Source organism: Tachyglossus aculeatus, chromosome 14 (genome assembly GCF_015852505.1).
Source record: "Tachyglossus aculeatus isolate mTacAcu1 chromosome 14, mTacAcu1.pri, whole genome shotgun sequence".
Taxonomy (NCBI): Eukaryota; Metazoa; Chordata; class Mammalia; order Monotremata; family Tachyglossidae; genus Tachyglossus; species Tachyglossus aculeatus.
The window spans coordinates 13,638,245-13,654,353 of NC_052079.1; the positions used below are offsets into that span (position 1 = coordinate 13,638,245).

The 16,109-nt window shown below is 45.2% G+C and overlaps 1 non-coding gene across 1 annotated transcript; it reads right to left on the reverse strand.

Annotated features, from left to right (window-relative positions):
• Positions 1-11,205: 11,205 nt before the first annotated feature.
• TRNAY-GUA lies at positions 11,206-11,294 on the reverse strand. Its single transcript is given in 2 exon segments — positions 11,206-11,241; positions 11,258-11,294. It is a non-coding gene; the product is annotated as a tRNA-Tyr (tRNA).
• Positions 11,295-16,109: the final 4,815 nt, after the last annotated feature.

Sequence of the window (16,109 nt, forward strand, 5' to 3'; positions counted from 1 at the left end):
GAATTTCCACAATGGGAAGATGGAAGGCTAAACTGAGAGCAGTATGAATGCCCAAGCTACAGGAAACAATCAATCAGTGAATGGTATTTATTGTGAGCCCACTGTTGGGTAGGGACTGTCTCTATAGGTTGCCAACTTGTACTTCCCAAGCGCTTAGTACAGTGCTCCGCACACAGTAATAATAATAATGTTGGTATTTGTTAAGTGCTTACTATGTGCCAAGCACTGTTCTAAGCGCTGGGGAGGTTACAAGGTGATCAGGTTGTCCCACGGGGGCTCACACAATTTTAATCCCCATTTTCCAGATGAGGTAACTGAGGCACAGAGAAGTTAAGTGACTTGCCCAAAGTCACCCAGCTGACAATTGGCAGGGCCGGGATTTGAACCCATGACCTCTGACTCCAAAGCCCGGGCTCTTTCCACTGAGCCACGCTGCTTCTCATTAAGCGCTCAATAAATACGACTGAATGAATGAATTTATTGACCACTTAGGGACCGTCTCTATATGTTGCCAACTTGTACTTCCCAAGCCCTTAGCACAGTGCTCTGCACACAGTAAGCGCTCAATAAATACGATTGATTGATTGATTGATTGACCACTTACTCTGTGCGGAGCACTGTACTAAATGAATGGGAGAATACAATCCAACCGAGTCGGAAGCCATGAAAGCAGCCCCTGGGAAAGCCGTGCTAATCCAGAATTACCGTCAGTCTCCTGCATCTCTGTCTGTCTCCCCCTTCTCGACTGTGAGCCCGCTGTTGGGTAGTGACTGTCTCTATATGTTGCCAACTTGTACTTCCTAAGCGCTTAGTCCAGTGCTGTGCACACAGTAAGCGCTCAATAAATACGATTATTTATTGAAGGAGGCCTTCCCACACTGAGCTCCTTCCTCTCCCCCTCCTCCCCCTCTCCACCCCGCCACCTTACCTCCTTCCCTTCCCCACAGCACCTGTATAAATGTGTATATGTTTGTACATATTTATTACTCTATTTATTTATTAATTTTACTTGTACATATCTATTCTCTTTATTTTATTTTGTTAATATGTTTGGTTTTGTTCTCTGTCTCCCCCTTCTAGACTGTGCGCCCACTGTTGGGTAGGGGCTGTCTCTCTATGTTGCCAACTTGGACTTCCCAAGCGCTTAGTACAGTGCTCTGCACACAGTAAGCGCTCAATAAATATGATTGATTGATTGATTGATTGATCTGGGCCTGGGCCGTGGTGGGACCGGCTTGACCGTCCCATCCTCTGGTGGCTGGGGATAATGGCCTGTCTGCTTGAGGCCCTGCGGTGGCCGCTTTGGAGGCGAGGTTCCAGGCCCCCGGACTCGCTGCTCTCCGTGTCCCCCATCCCCAAAAGCCACACACAAACACACACAAACACACACAAAAACACAAACACACAACTCGCCTTTGTCACGCCGAAAGGGCCCAGGGCTGGGGATGCTGGAGGAGGCCGCAGAGCCCGTGGGCCGACACTGCCCCCTGCTGGCCACCAACGCTAACGTCGCCGAGGAGCCTGCAGGGATTTGGCTAAAGCTCCGGTGGTCCGAATAATGATAATAATAATAATAATAATAATAACAATAATAATAATAATGTTTGTTGAGCGCTTACTATGTGCAAAGCACTGTTCTATTTATCATTACTCTATTTATTTATATTACTCTATTCATTTATTATTGCTCAATTGATTTATTTATTATTACTCTATTGATTTATTTATTATTACTCTATTGATTTATTTATTATTTCTCTATTTATTGTTCTATTTACCATTACTGTATTTATTTATTTATATTACTCTATGTATTTATTTATATTACTCTATTGATTTATTATTACTCTATTGATTTATCTATTATTACTCTATTGATTTATTTATTATTACTGTATTTATTGTTCTATTTATCATTACTCCATATTTATTTACTTATATTACTCTATTTATTTATGTTACTCTATTTATTTATTATTACTCTATTTATTTATTATTACTCTACTGATTTATTTATTATTACTCTATTTATTGTTCCATTTATCATTACTCTATTTATTTATATTACTCTATTTATTTATATTACTCTATTTATTTATATTACTCTATTGATTATTACTCTATTGATTTATTTATTATTGCTCTATTGCTTTATTTATTATTACTCGATTTATTGTTCTATTTATCGTTACTCTATTTATTTATATTACTCTACTTATTTATATTACTCTATTTATTATTGCTCTATTGCTTTATTTATTATTACTCGATTTATTGTTCTATTATCATTACTCTATATTACTCGATTTATTTATATTACTCTATTATTACTCCATTGATTTATTATTATTCTATTTATTGTTCTATTTATCATTACTCTATTCATTTATTTATATTACTCTATTTATTTATATTACTCTATTATTACTCTATTATTACTCGATTTATTTATTATTACTCTATTTATTGTTCTATTTATCATTACTCCATTTATTTATAGTACTCTATTTATTCACTTATATTACTGTTTATTTATTATTACTCTATTGATTTATTTATTATTACTCTATTTATTGTTCTATTTATCATTACTCTATTTATTCTTATTACTCTATTTATTTATATTGTTCTATTCATTTATTTATTATTACTCGATTTATTTATTATTACTCGATTTATTTATTATTACTCTATTTATTGTTCTATTTATCATTAGTCTATTTATATTACTCCATTTATATTACTCTATTTATTATTACTCTATTGATTTATTTATTATTACTCTATTGATTTATTTGTTATTACTCTATTGTTCTAAAAAATAGAGTATCATTACTCTATTAATTTATATTACTCTATTGATTTTTTATGTTACTCTATTGATTTATTATTACTCTTGATTGATTTATTATTACTCGATTGATTTATCATTACTCTATTGCTCTATTTATATTACTGTGCTTATTTATATTACTCTATTGATTTTTTATATTACTCTATTGATTTATTTATTATTACCCTATTTATTTATTTATTTATTACATAGCATTTATTAAGCGCTTACTATGTGCAAAGCACTGTTCTAAGCACTGGGGAGGTTACAAGGTGATCAGGGTGTCCCACTGGGGGGCTCACAGTTTTAATCCCCATTTTACAGATGAGGTCACTGAGGCACCGAGAAGTGAAGTGCCTTGCCCAAAGTCACCCAGATGACAGTTGGTGGAGCCGGGATTTGAACCCATGACCTCTGACTCCAAAGCCCGGGCTCTTTCCACTGAGTCACGCTGCTTTATTATTGCTCTATTGATTTATTTATTTATTACTCTATTTTATTTGTGCATATTTATTCTATTTATTTTATTTTGTTAATATGTTTTGTTCTCTGTCTCCCCCTTCTAGACTGTGAGCCCACTGTTGGGTTGGGACCGTCTTTATATGTTGCCAACTTGGACTTCCCAAGCGCTTGGTACAGTGCTCTGCACACAGTAAGCGCTCAATAAATACGATTGAATGAATGAATGAATGACTCTGCCTGTCTATTTATTTATTTATTTATTTATTTATTTTACTTGTACATATCTATTCTATTTATTTTATTTTGTTAGTATGTTTGGTTTTGGTCTCTGTCTCCCCCTTTTAGGCTGTGAGCCCACTGTTGGGTAGGGACTGTCTCTATATGTTGCCAACTTGTACTTCCCAAGCACTTAGTGCAGTGCTCTGCACACAGTAAGCACTCAATAAATACGATTGATTGATTGATTGATTGATTAATAATTGTCTCTGCCAAGTATGTCCCATCTTTGCCCTGAGACCCACCACGCCACCCTAAAGCCACGACCAAGGCACCGGAGCAGGCCTCAAAACCAAGAGCCGACAAGACCAGCCAGCCCAGCTCCCATCCCCGCCTAGGGCATACTCTCCTTGAGGGCAGGAACCTCGTCTTCACCTGCATTGCACTCTCCTAAGCATCTGAAACAGTGCTCTGCACACAGTAGGTGCTCAATAAATACAAACTGATCCATTGATTGATTGATTATGGAGTCATTTTACCAACATCCCAACCCAAAGACGCTTACTGATCAGGAAAAGATGGATGAGGGGCTTATGTTTGGTCTCTCCTGGGGCTGGCATCTCTGTGGCGTCTCATTTCGGAGGCGATGCCCACAGCGTGGTCTCGGTGAAAATCCAATCCCGTAAAACAGTGCCTCAACACCTAACAACCATCCACTTTCCCAGGGATCCCTAGTCCCAGGAACAAAAAAAAAAACCCAAATTTGCACAAATCTTAGTTCATTTTCTATTCAGGAAATGTGGAACAGGTGTAATTAAAATAACCCTTTTTTTAATTAAGTGACCCCCTCTTGACCAACCATCTGTGAATTATTCAGATTTTCTTCCCATTACTGTAAAATTAAAGCTAGGTCACACAAACACTGCAATCCTCTCTATCTTTCCACCCAGCTATATATATTTTTTTTCCACCAGTTAAAATCCTTAATGATACCCTAAACCCGTCAAGCATAACTCCCCCAGTTCATTTGCCGAAACCATCAATATTTTATCGTGCACTTGCAGTTGGCTTTAATTTAACAGTCCAGGTTGCTAATCGAACAAAACACCCAAGTCATTAAAAGTTAGTGTGCCATTTACAAAGTGCATTTCACGTTTATTAAAATATCTTTCACACAGCCATTAGCAGGCTAATTTTAATTACAATCAGATATTTGGTTCTCCTCCAGTTATGCGTGTGGCGTGCTGGGGAGACTTTTTTTTGATTAATCTGCGGGACCGAGTTCATCCTTTCCTTTGAACTTTTTCACACTTCACCCTCCCACCACCGCCATACCTGGGGAAGGGAGGTCTGGAGCGTCTTTGGGAAACGTCCGGAGAGAGTTTCCATTATTCATCAATCGTCATCAATCGTATTTATTGAGCGCTTACTGTGTGCAGAGCACTGTATTATTCCACTTCCATTATTCCACTTCAAGTGCCGCTTCTCCTCTCCTGGGGGCCCGGCACTTGAGGGGAACTTGAGGGAACACCTCGTCTTCCCTGTCGACTTCCACTATCTTTCCCTGACAGTGGGAAGACCCAGCAGATGATCAGGTACCTTCTTGACAAGCAGATCCCGCCTAGGTGGGAAATCCTGAATCGATCAGTGGTATTTATTGAGCACTGTACTAAGTGCTTGGGAAACTACACTGCAGTAGACATAGTAGATATGGTCCCTACCCTGATCCCTACCCTGGTCCCTACCCTGCTTAAGAGAAGCAGCGTGGCTCAGTGGAAAGAGACCGGGCTTTGGAGTCAGTGGTCGTGGGTTCAAATCCCGACTCTGCCAATTGTCAGCTGTGTGACCTTGGGCAAGTCACTTAACTTCTCTGGCCTCAGTTCCCTCATCTGTAAAGTAGGGGTTGACTGTGAGCCCCCCGTGGGACAACCTGATCACCTTGTAACCCCCCAGCACTTAGAACAGTGCTTTGCACATAGTAAGTGCTTAATAAATGCCATTATTATTATTATTATTATTATTATTATTATTATTATTATTACCCTCAAGGATTTACAAACCTCCTCCCCTCTGCTCCCACCAAATTCTCTGCTTGCAACACCAGTCCAAAGCCTTCTGCTTCACCCTGTCCCCGACATGGCAGCTCACCAGAAGAAACAGAATCGTTTTTCACAATGATGATGGCGTTCGTTAAGTGCTAACTCTGCCAATTACTGGGACTAAGCACTCCCTCTCCCTCACCCCCTAGACTGTAAACTCACTGTGGGCAGGGATCCTATTTACCACCTCGACTGTACCCATCAATTGCATTTACTGAGTGCCTACCGCTGTGTGCCTCAGTTACCTCATCTGTAAAATGGGGATAAAGATTGTGAACCCAATGTGGGACAGCCTGATTACCTTGTATCTACCCCAGCACTTAGAACAGTGCTTGGTACCTAGTAAGCGCTTAATAAATACTATAATTATTATTATTATTAGGTGCTTGGGAGAGTACAGTATAACAGAGTTGGTAGACATGTTCCCTGTCCACAAGGAGCTTACGGTCTAGAGGGGGATTGTTTTCTCCCATGTGCTTAGCACAGCGCTCTGCATACAGTAAGCGCTCAGTAAATACCATTGATTGATTGCTTATTCTGACTGCAGTGGTTCAGGCAGGGTAATTAAGGGGGTGGGTCACCCTTCTCCCTTTCCCATCCCCCTGGGGTACCAGGAAAATTGTGCCTCAAAGCCAAATGGGCACAGCCTCAGGGGGTTGCATGGGGCAGACATTTCTGCTGTGGGCTTTTTTTTTACCGCCCATCCTTTTTTTTTTTGCCTTTCCCCACATATCAGCTAGCTCTCTTCCTCCATTCAAGGCCCTGCTGAGAGCTCACCTCCTTCAGGAGGCCTTCCCAGACTGAGCCCCTTCCTTCCCCTCCCCCTCGTCCCCCTCTCCATCCCCCCATCTTACCTCCTTCCCTTCCCCACAGCACCTGTATATATGTATAAATGTTTGTACATATTTATTACTCTATTTATTTTACTTGTACATATCTATCCTATTTATTTTATTTTGTTAGTATGTTTGGTTTTGTTCTCTGTCTCCCCCTTTTAGACTGTGAGCCCACTGTTGGGTAGGGACTGTATATGTTGTCAATTTGTACTTCCCAAGCGCTTAGTACAGTGCTCTGCACATAATAAGCGCTCAATAAATACGATTGATGATGATATCATCTATTCTCCATGTTCTGGTCCTTCCAAGCACATGTAAAGTGCACGTCGCTACTGTTTCCCGGTGTCCCTGCAGTGTGTTCAAATGCCCGTTTCCACTGAATTCAGCAAGAAAACAAGTCACCCCTCCCAGGACCGTTTATTCAGCTCCCCTCTGGGCCTCCCTGAACACCGGCACGCTGTCCGGATGAAGCTGGACACAGACTCTGCTCTCGGGCAGCCCCCGCTGTCGCCTGACCGGCCGCCTGACCTCGCTGCTACTGATCAACGGGGACCAGGCTGGAAAAAGTGTGAGGGGCTCGCTGCAAGCTGTTCCCTCTGCTGGAAAAGCCTATGGAATAATAATAATGATGATGATGCTGACATTTATTAAGCGCTTACTATGTGCAAAGCACTGTTCTAAGCGCTGGGGAGGTTACAAGGTGATCAGGTTGTCCCACGTGGGGCTCACAGTCTTCATCCCAGTCTTCAGGGTGAGAGGCTCACAGTCTTCAGGGTGAGGAGTTTCAGGCAGAAACTCCTCACCCTGGGCTTCAAGGCTGTCCATCCATCCCCTCGCCCCCTCCTCCCTCACCTCCCTTCTGTCCTTCTCTAGCTCAGCCCGCACCCTCCGCTCCTCCGCCGCTAATCTCCTCACCGTACCTCGCTCTCGCCTGTCCTGCCATCGACCCCCGGCCCACGTCCTCCCCCGGGCCTGGAATGCCCAATCCCTCTGCCCATCTGCCAAGTTCGCTCTCTTCCTCCCTTCAAGGCCCTGCTGAGAGCTCACCTCCTCCAGGAGGCCTTCCCAGACTGAGCCCCTTCCTTCCTCTCCCCCTCGTCCCCCTCTCCATCCCCCCCATCTTACCTCCTTCCCTTCCCCACAGCACCTGTATATATGTATATATGGTTGTACATATTTATTATTCTATTTATTTATTTATTTATTTATTTTACTTGTACATTTCTATCCTATTTATTTTATTTGGTTGGTATGTTTGGTTCTGTTCTCTGTCTCCCCCTTTTAGACTGTGAGCCCACTGTTGGGTACGGACTGTCTCTATGTGTTGCCAATTTGTACTTCCCAAGCGCTTAGTACAGTGCTCTGCACATAGTAAGCACTCAATAAATACGATTGATTGATTGATTGATTGATCCCCCTTTTCCAGATGAGGTCACTGAGGCCCAGAGAAGTGACTTGCCCAGAGTCACCCAGCTGACAATTGGCGGAGCCGGGATTTGAACCCATCACCTCTGACTCCAAAGCCTGGGCTCTTTCCATTGAGCCACGCTGTTTGTGGAATGTGGGGGCACTAATATGGTTGAGAGGCAGGGAGGGTGTGGGGTCAACCAGGGACTCCAGCGGGAGCCTCTCAGCTAGCGCTTTGAAATCCTTGACGCTCCATGCCACCCGGCTGTGACCTCCCTGGGGTCTCCCCAATCCATGTTTCTGGGGGGAAGCCCTGCCCAGGGGAGGCCCAGGAGGGGTGGGCTCAGCAGGGCCTGGGAAGGCCCGGTCCAGGGCACCATCCTATATGGTGCCCGCCAGTAGAGAGACCATGCCAGGAGGGAATGCCCCTGCTGCAGTTTGGGGGCCTGCCCACGAACAAATCCCGGAGGCAAAGGTCCCCGTTTGGGGCCTGACTCCTCTCTGACCTCCTGCACTTTTCAAAGATCCCTCACAGCAGCCCAACCCCACCTCACCCCTTCTTCCACTCTCATAATAATAATAATGATGGCATTTATTAAGCACTTACTACGTGCAAAGCACTGTTCTAAGCGCTGGGGAGGTTACAAGGTGATCAGGTTGTCCCACGGGGGGCTCACGGCCTTCATCCCCATTTTACAGATGAGGGAACTGAGGCCCAGAGAAGTTAAGTGACTTGCCCAAAGTCACACAGCTGGCAATTGGAGGAGCCGGGATTTGAACCCCATGACCTCTAACTCTAAAGCCCGGTCTCTTTCTACTGAGCCACGCTGCTTCTCGTCCTTTTCTCATCCTTCTCTCAAGGAGATATCTCCTGCCCGAGTTGAAATTCTCTTAACTGGGCCATCCCAGATACCCTTTCCCCATTCCTTTTCATCTCCTGAAAACACTCCAATCAATCAATCAATCAATCACATTTATTGAGTGCTTACTGTGTGCAGAGCACTGTACTAAGCGCTTGGAAAGTACAAGTTGGCAACATATAGAGACGGTCCCTACCCAACAGTGGGCTCAACCTACTATTCTTCCCTCTCTGTCACCCAAAGCAGCGTGGCTCAATGGAAAGGGCACGGGCTTTGGAGTCAGAGGTCATGGGTTCAAATCCCGGCTCCACCAAATAGCTGTGTGACTTTGGGCAAGTCACTTCACTTCTCTGGGCCTCCGTTACCTCATCAGTAAAATGGGGATTGAGACTGTGAGCCCCCTGTGGGATAATCTGATCACCTTGTAACCTCCCCAGTGCTTAGAACAGTGCTTTGCACATAGTAAGCACTTAATAAATAGCATTATTATTATTATTATTATTACTCTCTGGTAGCCATCAAACATCTGCATATCTCCCCAATCCTTTTTAAAAAGTAAGCAAAAAAAAATGTTCTGGATCCCTTTGCATCCTTCAGCCATCACCCCATTTCCCTCCTCTCATTCATGTCCAAACTCCTCCAACAAGTTTAATCCACCCACTGCCTCCACTTCCTCCCACCCTTTACAATGGAGCTACTGCCATCTTTACTCCACGGAGTGACGAGCCCTCTCCAAGGTCACCAATGACTTCCCGCTTAGAACAGTGCTCCAGCACTTAGAACAGTGCTTTGCACATAGTAAGCGCTTAATAAATGCCATTATTATTATTATTATTATTCCCTTATGATAAGTCTAATGGACTCTACTCCACCCTAATCCTCCTCCACCTCTCCGTTGCCTTCAACAATGTGGACCACTCCTGTCACTCTAGACTGTGAGCTCATTGTGGGCAGGGAATGTCGCTGTTTATTGTTGTAGTGTACTTTCCCAAGCTTTTAGTGCAGTGCTCGGCACACAGTAAGCGCTCGATAAATATGACTGACTGAATGAATGAAAGCACTATCTAGCCTCAAGTTCTGCTGGTAGAATTCTCCCCTCCTGCTTCTCCTCCAAGCCCTTATCCCTTAATCTCTTTCACCAGTTCTTCCTTTAATAATAATTAATAATTATAGTATTTACTAAGTGTCAAGCCCTGGGGTAGATGTATGATAATCAGGTCGGAAAGAGTCCCTGCCCCTCATGGGGCTCACGAGAACAGGATTTGAACCCCATTTTACAGTTGAGGAAACCAGTTAAAGTGACCCAAGGTCACAAAGCAGGCAAGTGGCAGAATCGGAATTAGAACCCAGATCCTTTGACTCCTAAGCCCATGCTCCTTCCACTAGGCACACTGCTACTCTAACCTGCTTCCTTTTCCTTTGCCTCCCAACGCTTAACTGTAAAAGGTCCGCAAGGCTTTCTTTGATCTAAAATCCCTTATCTTTTCATTTTTCATTTTTCACTCATCTCTTGACTCTCATCTCCATTTGGATGATGCCTAAATCTGTCTCCAACCTCTACAATCCTGCAACTCTTGCAATATCCTTTAGGACTTCTACACTGTGAGCCCACTGTTGGGTAGGAACCGTCTCTATATGTTGCCAACTTGGACTTCCCAAGCGCTTAGTACAGTGCTCTGTACACAGTAAGCGCTCAATAAATACGACTGATCGATTGATTGACTCCTCTAGAAGCAGTGTGGCTCAGTGGAAAGAGCCCGGGCTTGGGAGTCAGAGGTCAGGGGTTCTAATCCCAGGTCTGTCACTGATCAGCTGTGTGACTTAGGGCAAGTCACTTGATGTCTCGGTGCCTAAATTATTTCATCTCTAAAATTTGGATCTCATTTGGGACAGGGATTAGGTCCAACCTGACTGTAGAAACAGCATGGCCTAGCGGAAAGAGCACAGATTTGGGAGTCAGAGATCATGGGTTCTAATCCTGCCTCCACCACTGATTAGCTGTGTGACCTTGGGCAAGTCACTTCACTTCTCTGGGCCTCAGCTTCCTCATCTGTAAAATGGGGATTGAGGCTGGAAGCCCCATGTGGGGCAGGGACTGTGTCCAAATCGATTTGCTTGTATCCACCCTAGTGCTTAGTATGGTGCCTGGCACACAGTAAGTGATTAACAGATACCACGATTGTTATAATTATTATTATTATTGGATAGAGCAAGGGCATGGGAGTCACAGGGACCTGGATTCCAGTCCCGCCTCTGACTTTGGGCAAGTCACTTAACTTCTTTGTGCCTCAGTAACCTCATCTATAAAATGGGGATTATGACTCAGCCCCATGTGGGACATGAACTGTGTCCAACCTGATTACCTTGTATCTACCCCAGTGCTTACAACAGCGCTTAACAAATACCATAATAATAATAATAATAATAATAATAATGGCATTTATAAAGCGCTTACTACATGCAAAGCACTGTTCTAAGCGCTGAAAGCCGAGTCCTTCGAGCCGGATTCGAACCAGCGACCTAAGGATGACTAACTATTCAGCTCTACAGTCCTCTGCTCTACCAACTGAGCTATCGAAAAAATAGAAAAGTGTGTCCAACCTGATTAGTTTGTATCTATCCCAGGATTTAGTACAGAGCTTGGCACATTGTAAGTGTTTAATAAATAATAATAATAATAATAATGGCATTTATTAAGCACTTACTATGTGCAAAGCACTGTTCAAAGCGCTGATATCATCAAAGAATAAAATGGGGATAGTTCTGCTCAGGAACTTTGTGTTTCTAGGTGATGGGTGTGGATATGTGGTGGGAGGGGAGGCTGATGGGAGGAACATTTGCTTGTGTGAGTAGATGTGCCTGGGGCCAGGACAGGAGGTGTGGATAAGGTGGGGGAGAGGTGGGAAGGTGAAACAAAGGTTTTAGACCCTAAATGAGCAAAGGATAAGAACATACCTACTTCTCCAGATCAGAGATCATCATCACCATCATCAATCGTATTTATTGAGCGCTTACTATGTGCAGAGCACTGTACTAAGCGCTTGGGAAGTACAAATTGGCAACATCTAGAGACAGTCCCTACCCAACAGTGGGCTCACAGTCTAAAAGGGGGAGACAGAGAACAAAACCAAACATACTAACAAAATAAAATAAATAGGATAGATATGTACAAGTAAAATAAATAGAGTAATAAATATGTACAAACATATATACATATATACAGGTGCTGTGGGGAAGGGAAGGAGGTAAGATGGGGGGATGGAGAGGGGGACGAGGGGGAGAGGAAGGAAGGGGCTCAGTCTGGGAAGGCCTCCTGGAGGAGGTGAGCTCTCAGCAGGGCCTTGAAGGGAGGAAGACAGCTAGCTTGGCGGATGGGCAGAGGGAGGGCATTCCAGGCCCGGGGGATGACGTGGGCCGGGGGTCGATGGCGGGACAGGCGAGAACGAGGCCTAACGGTGAGGAGATTAGCGGCGGAGGAGCGGAGGGTGCGGGCTGGGCTGGAGAAGGAGAGAAGGGAGGTGAGGTAGGAGGGGGCGAGGGGATGGACAGCCTTGAAGCCCAGGGTGAGGAGTTTCTGCCTGATGCGCAGATTGATCGGTAGCCACTGGAGATTTTTGAGGAGGGGAATAATATGTCCAGAGCGTTTCTGGACAAAGATAATCCGGGCAGCAGCATGAAGTATGGATTGAAGTGGAGAGAGACACGAGGATGGGAGATCAGAGAGAAGGCTGGTGCAGTAGTCCAGACGGGATAGGATGAGAGCTTTAATGAGCAGGGTAGCGGTATGGATGGAGACGAAAGGGCGGATCTTGGCAATGTTGTGGAGCTGAGACCGGAAGGATTTGGTGACGGCTTGGATGTGAGGGGTGAATGAGAGAGCGGAGTCGAGGATGACACCAAGGTTGCGGGCTTGTGAGACGGGAAGGATGGTAGTGCCGTCAACAGAGATGGGAAAGTCAGGGAGAGGACAAGGTTTGGGAGGGAAGACAAGGAGTTCAGTCTTCGACATGTTGAGCTTTAGGTGGCGGGCGGACATCCAGATGGAGATGTCCTGAAGGCAGGAGGAGATGCGAGCCTGGAGAGAGGGGGAGAGAGCAGGGGCAGAGATGGAGATCTGGGTGTCATCAGCGTAGAGATAGACAGACAACAGTCCCACCCAGGCACGCCTTGGGCACTCTCACATCCACACAACCTTCCCCACATTTAACCGCTTCTTTCTCTCTCAACCAGAACTACAGCTCTGCTCTCTGCTCTCCCTCCATTCCCACTCCGTTTGGCACCTCTCTGCTCCCTCCAACTGCTCTAAAGCGACGTTGGCCTCAAGAGATGGGATAATTTTTTCCCCATCCTTTCTTCCCCAACCTCTGCCATCCCAACTGCTCCTGGGAGAGGGAAGAGAAGAGAAAAGGGACATGGAGGGAAGAAAAGGATGATGGTAATTTCCCGATTGGAGGGCAATTATCAAGAGGGAACTAGGCAAATGAATACTGAACCATCAAATCTATGAGTGCCTCGAAGGTAGGGAGTAGGTCTGTGGGGTTTATTGTCTGTTCTCCAAACTCCCAGTACAGTGTCCTGCACACACTAGGTGCCCTGTAAATAACAGGTGCTTAGTCAATGCCAGTGAGGCTCGCCATGACAAAATGTTACAGGGGAAAGGGCAGGAAGGAGTTTGGGGATAAGAAAAAGGTGAAAACAACATGTGAAATAGAGGCAGAGAAAGAAACAAAGGGGAAGGAAATGGATAAAGAAGGGAGCACAGAGAGGCATGACCACTTTGACTAGGAAAATCTAGACCTGGGGACAACACAATAATAATAATAATAATAATAATAATAATAATAATAATAATAATAATAATAATAATATAATAATAATAATGGTGTTTGTTAAGTGCTTACTATGTGCAAAGCACTGTTCTAAGCGCTGGCGAAGTAACAAGGTGATCAGGATGTCCCACGGCGGGCTCACAGTTTTAATCCCCATTGTACAGACGAGGTCACTGAGGCACAGAGTAGTTAAGTGACTTGCCCAAAGTCACACAGCAGACAAGAGTCAGAGCCAGGATTAGAACCCATGACCTTCTGACTTCCAGGCACAGGCTCTACCCACTAGGCCTTACTGCTTCTCATAGCGGATACATGTGTGTACATACTTTGAATGATCACTTAATCTAAATGCTTGTTGAGTATTTTAGAGGGTCTTCCGTGCAGTTTGTTTTCTAGCTGGACCCAGAAATCTCTTCCTTCCAAGTATGCAAAATGTACCAAGTGCTCAGTCCAGCGCTCTGCACACAGTGAGCGCTCAATAAATAGGACTGATTGTGACGAATTCTGATACCATCGATTAATTGATGGATTTTGTCGGCGCTGACCTTTAGGAAACGGGTGACTTGCCCTTCAGCCACCTCTGTTCTGTCTTGTAGGGCTAGCCTGGGGTCTCTCAGGGGCCTAGAACTGCCTAGGCAAGGCATCCTTATATTCATTTTATTAGGATAGCACTGTAACAGACACATTCCCTGCTTGGTACCCTCTCCTCAGAGCTGCTTCTTTGGGGAGCCCAGGATGGAGCGGTCACCCCTTCTTACTGCCCACCACTCCCGGCCCCTGGCTGGCCGCAGCCTCGCTTAAGCCCTTGCGGCTGCTCCGTTCAGCTGACTGAGCACAAGACGGTTGTTGGAGCCGGGCAGCGGAGGGCGGAAACCATGGTTGCTGTTTACTTTCAGCTTCTCAAACCAGTTCAACCGACGCTCGCTTGGCGTGTGGCTTTGAGCGAAGAAGAGGCGGGGGCCTGGGGAGGGGGAGGAAGAGGAGGAGAAGGGGCCCTCTGTTCGGCGGTGACATAGACACCACTTTGGGAAACAAAGAGTCCTTTGTGCATTGGTATCAGAAAACTTGAGTGACCTAGCTTGGCAGCCCAATTGCCTGCAGAGGCTACTGATCCCTGTACAGACAGATGGGCATGGGCAGCTCTGGATTCTGAATCCCACCAGCCTTCCTAAGTGGGCATTTACTCAAAGCGGACACCCGACGTGGGCCTTGGACACTCAGGCTTGGCTCACGGGGGATCTGATACTGCCCGATCGTCCGTTGGTTTCTAGTGCCCACAGTGGGCAGAGCCTGGAGAGATTCAGCGACCACTGGGTCGTTGCCTGCAGGGGGGCTTGCACTCTTAAGGGAATAAGGCAACTGGTCCCAGGAGAAATTTCTCAAGCTTGCACTGAACTTTTTCTGGGATGTTTGTGCAGATGGTGCAAGTGCTGGGCAATGCTAGTTTCAGACATTAGCCCTCCCTGAGGTGGGGAAGAAACTGTCATCCCCTCCCAACCCGTTACATTTCACACTATGTGCAGCCTGGGTAACGTTCATTCATTCAATCTTATTTATTGAGCACTTACTGTGTGCAGAGCACTGTACTAAGCGTTTGGGAAGTACAAATTGGCAACATATAGAGGCGGTCCCTACCCGACAACGGGCTCACAGTCTAGAAGGGGGAGACAGGCAACAAAACAAACCAAGTAGACGGGTGTCATTATCATCAGAATAAATAGAATTATAGCTATATACACATCATTATTCATTCATTTCATTCAATCGTATTTATTGAGCGCTTACTGTGTGCAGAGCACTGTATTAAGCACTTGGGAAGTACAAGTTGGCGTAAATCATTAATAAAATAGAGTAATAAATATGTACAAATATACACAAGTGCAGTGGGGAGGGGAGGGGGATAGGGCTGGGGGGCGATGGGGAAAGGAGGAGGAGAGGAAAAGGGGGGGCACTCAGTCTGGGAAGGCCTACTGGAGGCGGTGAGCTCTCAGTAGGGCTTTGGCACAATGTATGCTGTGGGCAGGGACTGTGTCTAACAACTCTGTTGTATCATACTTTCCCCTGCACTCAGGACAGGGCTCTGCACGCAGTAAGCGCTCAAAAAAAACCCATTAAAGTGCAACGTTTTGTGGAAATCTGTCCAAAGAGTGCTCCTCTGCCGCCACTACCCCCCAATCAGGCATTTTCATTCTGAGACACGAGACCGTGTGTGCGCACAAACACACACACATACCATTTCGCTTACCAGCTGAACCCGGCGGGGGCCCTTTCCCCTCTCTCCCGACCCGAATTAAACAGGAAACCATCACTGAGAAGGGACTCAGCACAAGGGCCACCCACTGCAATTTTTAAGGTGGCAGGTTTAGAATAAACCCCAGCTGGTGTCGGTGTATGGAATTTACTCCCACCAGAAGTTGGGCAAGAGGGTCACCAAAACCTGGCCCAAAAGCTAATCTCACCAATGTAAAACATCAAGGAAGGATTACATTCTGACTCTTGTCTGTCACTTCTGTTATAATCCTCATCTCCATCAGAAGTTACCGATCCCCTTCTGCATGCAGGGCACT